The following is a 6,523-nucleotide window of genomic DNA, read 5'->3' as shown; positions in this document are numbered from 1 at the left end:
GATTATGCTGACATAACTCCTCTGTGATTAAACTTTGGAACCCCCTGCCCCTACATAGTTAATTCCCTTCCCTGGATATTTTTTGTAAATAAATTAAGTAATTATCTCTGTGCGTTATAATCATTTGTGATTTCTGCACAGTAACAATAACAACAAATAATAATAATAATTTTGGGTATAATAGGTGTGTATAGGAATTGGCTAGCTTTGTAAAGCTTAAACAGGAGGAAAATGTGCAGATTGTACAATACCATTAAAAAAGGATTGAGGCACTTTAATAGAGCAGTCAGAAATTCTAACTGAACAATTACACAATATTACTACTCTAATAAAACAGTCACATAAAAATGAAATACTCTATTATAGCAACCAGCTAAAAGAACATAACTATTTGAGCCTGAGCATCAATGTAAGTGGTCTAATATAGCAAATTATTGATCATATAATGTGACATAATTTTGGGATTTGTTATGCATAATAGGTGATTTTTTAAGTACTGCTCAAATGCGTTGTGCTCAATTTTTGGATTTTAATAACCTATCATGCCTAATTATGCGCACATAGCAGTGACAACTGCATTGGGTTCAGCAATATATGAGCTGACGTAACTCTACAACAACTTAGTAGTGTTCCACCTCCCTTAAAATAGACTGTAGCTACTCAAAAACATTACATACATGTATGTATGAAGGGCTTCATGTTCACCTTAATATTTTCATGTTGCTAGGCTGATTTTATTTCCTTCTGTCCAATTATTAATGGACACACATGGGAAAGTACAAACACTGACAGTGCTTTTGGTTCCTAATTAACTTTAAGCTTTAATCAGTATTGTTAAACATTAGCATAGCTAGCATTTCTGCAACACTCCTGTCCATTTGTTTTCATCATTCCTACGTATATACGTACGTGAATGTGAGTGTGACATGTCCCAAAAATGTTGTATGTATAGCTACGTATATGTGGTGCTTTCAGTTTAATGAATAATCCGTTTCATATTAATTGGTATGCTATTGATGATATACAAGTTTCTCTAATTCATTGGGAAATGAAAACCAAAAGCACCATCCAGTGGGACGTTTGGATTCAGTGGAATGGAATGGTGGAATGGAATGTAATGGTGGAATGGAATGGTAATTAGGTAATTTCACTTAGTGATCACCTCTTTGTAAAGACCACCTTCTAACAAAGACCACCTTTTTGAGACTGTTTTACTTTAATGTTTAATTTGCTGCTATCTTGGTATTTTAGAGTGGTTATTGATCAGCCGTGTGCCATGTGCCTAGAAAAGTCAGAGTGTATCATATCTTTGTAATACTGCAATAGCCCATGCAGAACAGCTTGACTGTACAAAAACAACATGTCCATTAAACTAAATGTAACTGACAACTAAAGGAGCTAATATCTGTTGATGCTAAGTAATGAATGTTAATACCAGCAACTAACTATAATGTAAAGTTATAAAATATTATCATTGACTCGTGCAGTCTTGCTGCATTCCTAATTAATTCCCTTAACTCTAATTGGCTAGTATTTGGCCACATTATTTCCTCTACAATTACTATTGAAAACAGTACCAATTTACTAGCCAATTAGAGGGAATTGCAGTCAGACTCCACGAGTCGATGATAAAGGATCAATGTTATATAGATTTTTGTAAATTATAGTTAGTTGCCAGTATTAACATTCATTTCTTGGCCTCACCAGTTATTAGCTCCTTTAGTTGCTTAGCTTCGTGGACACGTCTTTTTTGTGCAGTTAACTGTTGTATGGGGGAATAGTTGTATTTTACATAAATCCATCAATCTGATTTTTCTAGGCATAACATGTGGCACACAATTCATAAGACTGTCCTAGGTGGGGGTACACTCTAAAACAACAATTTAGTCATTAAAGTTAAATAGTCTTTATAAAGAGGTGGTCTTATAAAGAGGTGACCACTAAGTGAAATTACCTAATTATTGTACTATTCCACCATTCTAGTCCACCACTTCATTCCACTGAATCCAGACGCCCACTCCAATGGTCCATTCCAGTGTTTGTACCTTCCCAGGAACACATGGAGGTTTGAACTTTCTCACAAAAAAATATTGTCCAGAGACCAGCCTCACAATCCCTTCGTGGTGCCTTGATTATTGCCTTCAGTATGACTTGAAACGTTTCCAATAGGTTGCTACATTTTTAAAAATTATTTAGTGGAATTTTCTACTGACTGCCTGACTGATGCCTTTAGACAAGCATAACTCAATAATGTCCAATGCTACAGGCTTGATTTTTTCACTGTTTGGTGTCGCTTCAGCCAAACTCATCACAGTATGTACAATGCATGCTTCATGGACTTACCTGTGTCCTACTTTGTGTCCCATTTAGCTTTGTAGACAGTCCAAGGTATTGATTCATGGTAGTCCGAGTTTTCCATTGTGACTGGATTTATTGCAGAGGTCTTTTTCGTAGTGTTCTTGTACAGGCTGAGCATCATGGCCACTTCACTATTTCAGTAACTGATAGTTGGGGCATGCATTCAGACGAAAGCAATAAGCGTTGTGCTTTTCTTTCTTCTAATGCAGTATTAGCAGGTTCACTGGTCATAATTAGGGACCCGCCGATTATGCTCATAATTTTACCTATTATGCTATGCTGCACTGCTCAAAAATTCACCTATTATGCTTAAATTAATGCTCAATATTTACCTATTATGCTTGATTATGCTCAATGTTCATGCCTTAGTTCATATTCTTTGCTACTAGTTTAACACTGTATAGAAAGAAAAAAAATGAGTGGCTGGAACACAAATAATAAATTCTTGCTGCATGCCTGCATGTAAGAGATAAGATCGATATACTCTAATAGAACAGTCAGTTTGATGATTGTTCTATTAGAGTTACTGACTGCTCTATTAGAGTATATCGATCTTATTTTGCAATTGTCATTTTCCCAGCAAGAGTTTACACTATCGTACAAATATTTAACCTATTATGCTGGCATTATGCTCAATGCTTTTAGGTACCTATTATGCTCAAAATTATGCTAGCATAATCGGCGGGCCCCTAGTCATAATAATGTTACAAACAATAAACAAATAAATACAATGACCAATGTGACTGAATCTGCAAGAATCCCACATGTTAGCACAAGCTTAATTTTACAGTAGAATGTCACAAACGCAATGGGTAAAATATTTATGAAATATGAAACAAGTTGATGTTGTGCTACTTCTAAAAACCAGGCGCCATGCAGCTAGCTAACTCATCTGGAATTAACTATAGACAGTATATGCTACTATGAATTAACCAACTATATATTACTACTTTACAATAGGGTAGTTTTGGGTTGTGCAATAATATTATTAGCTAATTCTCGTATTTCGTAATTCATGAAATATTCGTAATTCGTTCAATTACATTGCTATGCACTGCTAAGGAAGCGTTTGTTAAACAAACCGCTTTTACCAACATATTACACACAGAACTATCTTCTGAACTGTTTAATAGTGTGACTAACGTGTTTTTTCCCACAAATTCTCTCGACAAAGCCTCAAAGCTGCTCTTCATTTTCGTTTGCCTACGTATTGGGGATACGCCCCCTTTCAACTTGAAGCGATAGACTATTTCTGGTAGTGTACAAGGCCTGCACTGTTGTTTTTCAGTGCTAAATGCCTGAAGACCTCAAGGGGAAGGTAGTCTAAGGAAAGTCACCACACCCGTATTTCAGTCCGCCGAAAAGAAACCACCTTAGAGCAAAGTTCACCTGTGCAGAAGTTTACTGCAGACTTCATTTCACTTTTACTTCTTACGTAAAAGCTGCTTTTACCGTTATTAAACGATTTTGCTCACGTGGGTGCGTACGGACAACCATAGGTAGGTAGATAGGTAGATAGATAGGTACACACACACACACACTTTTACGAAAACAATTTCGCCCACAGCTGGTCTTCGGCCGGCTGTGGGCGCACACCTGGTTTAAAAACTGTATACTTTTGAGTTCTTGTTTTGTGATGAAAGAAGGTGTTAATGTCAAAACCCTAAAGCAAGGGAAGTTTGAAAATCTTCGTTTCACGCCCTAAGGACATGGAAGATATGAGAGTTAGTCTTCCTCATATTGGATGAGTAGTTTACTCGATGGTTTACTGTTATTTTTTGGTGATCAGCCTGGTTGCAGCAGAGTGTGGAAGAAAAAATGTACCTAGCAATGGATTTCCCTGTTCATGGAGGATAAGTTGCATTTTAGTAGAGGACTACATTCATAAGTTATGAGCTTTAAATTAAGCACATGCAGTTTATTTTCTGTATTGTCCCTGTACAAATCAGTCGTTCTGTTTTTGCACATTGTAGCGCTGTAACTTCAAAAGTTCTTAGTTTCTAGAGCTGACACTTTGGTTGACCATCCCTTTGGCTATGTAGATTAAGAAAATGGAATTTGAAAAATGCGCTAACATGTGGGGTTCTTGTAATTTAAGGGAAAATAGGAATGTAAGGGATCAAAGAAATAAAAGCAGTGAAATGAGAAAGGTATCCTACACCTGAAGATGTGGTAGGGGACATTTAATTTAAACCCTACTTCAGCCTATACCCATGACTGAATTAGGGATTAAATATTCACTAGTATATCTTCAGGTGTAGGTGACCTCCCTTCTTTTTATTTCTTTGATTCATGATCGAACTTAATACATGTAAATCTCCTAATTTGTGAGCTGATCTGCATGACTAAATACAGTTTGCACAGCACAGAACATACATTGTTTCATGCAAAATACCGTTTTGCTTTACTTTTAACTTCGAGTGTTAATTGGATGGCTGCAGGTTCGAGGTTTTCAAACACGCTTTCTGTAACAACTTTAAACAGGCTGTAGGACCAGGTGTCCTTAAGACCTTCAGCACTTGTGCTGTAAAGCCTTAATAAATGAAAACAAGTTGATGTTGTGCTACTCCTAAAAACCAGGCGCCATGCAGCTAGCTAACTCAATGAAGTGATTAAGAAGTTATTAACCGATTACATAGGTTTTTGGTTGTGCAATAATACATAATTAATTTATTGTAATTCTCGTATTTTGTAATTCACAAATTTTCGTAATTCATTCAATTACGTTGCTATATGCTGCTAAGGAAGCGCTTGTTAAACAAACCACTTTTATCAACACATTACACACAGAAGTATCTTCTAGACTGTTTTATAGTTTGACAATCGTTTTTTACACAAATTCTCTCAACAAAGCCTCAAAGCTGCTCTTCATTTTCGTTCGTGTATGTAGGGATACGCCCCCTTTCCAACTCAAAACGATAGGCTATTCCTGGTAGTCTACGAAGCCTGCACAATTGTTTTTCAGTTGTTAAACACCTGTAAAACCCAAAGGGAAGGTAAATCACGAAGTCGGAGGAGAGTCGCCACACCCATATTTCAGACCGCCGAAAAGAAACCACCTCAGAGCAAAGTTTACTCGTGCAGAAATTTAATACAGACTTCATTTAACTTTTACTTCTTACGTAAAGGCTGCTTTTCCATTTAACGATTTTGCTCACATGGGTGCATACGGACAAACATAGGTAGATAGGTAGATAGGTAGGTACACACACACACACACACACACACACACACACACACACACACACACACACACACACACACACACACACACACACTTTTACGAAAACAATTTCAGTAAACCAGGTGCGCACCCACGAAGGTCGGCTGTGGGCGCGCACCTGATTAAAAAAAACTATTGCCTCTGGCATAAAATTGCCAAATTGTATGTATAGCATATCTGTGAAAAAAATCAGCTTGCTCAGATTGCATCAGAAGCCATTGGTCAAAAGTTACACAAAATTCTGGATACATTAGTGAATATAATAGAGCCATTAAAGCACTGTATATCTTATGGTATACTAGGCTAACTTACTAGAAATTTAGAGCAAAATCTAAGTTCATATTTATGGATTTTACCCATACATTAATGAAATAATTATGTGAAGGCACATCTAAGCTAAACATAAGAGATTACTGTAGCTATAAAAATTTAAACCCATGTGTGTACAGTATAGTGTCTCAATAATATAAAGAAACTCATCATTTGAAGGCTTGTGTAAGCTACCTTTTATGCTCAATTATTACTGCCATGTTGTCATAATGAAGAATTGAAGGTGGTTTTTTGTTTCAATACCGTAGATCTGGAAATATTCGACAGTGAGAATATTTCGTAGTTACCTCTATTAACAAAATAAATTACGCGAAATGTTTTTACTCTTAAATATGTTTTGGAGGTCGAGCCGTCAAAACCAAGATCAAAACACTTGAGGAATGAGTACACTGTTGGAGAAGAAAGACTAATGGCCTACCGTCAGGGTTCCAATATCTAGTCTCGCATGACCATACCGCTTTTTTTCTGTGCATTGTGTGGGGAGAAAAGAGTCTGGTGCAACTCCATTAGCTGTTTACTTCTGAGCCGTCCCCAGACACTGGGGATGCTAATTGAATAACATTGGCCGCAGAGTCTGGGGACGGCTCAGAAGTAAACAGCTATTGGAGTTGC

Source organism: Dysidea avara, chromosome 5 (genome assembly GCF_963678975.1).
Source record: "Dysidea avara chromosome 5, odDysAvar1.4, whole genome shotgun sequence".
Taxonomy (NCBI): domain Eukaryota; kingdom Metazoa; phylum Porifera; class Demospongiae; order Dictyoceratida; family Dysideidae; genus Dysidea; species Dysidea avara.
This window is presented reverse-complemented; position numbering follows the sequence as displayed.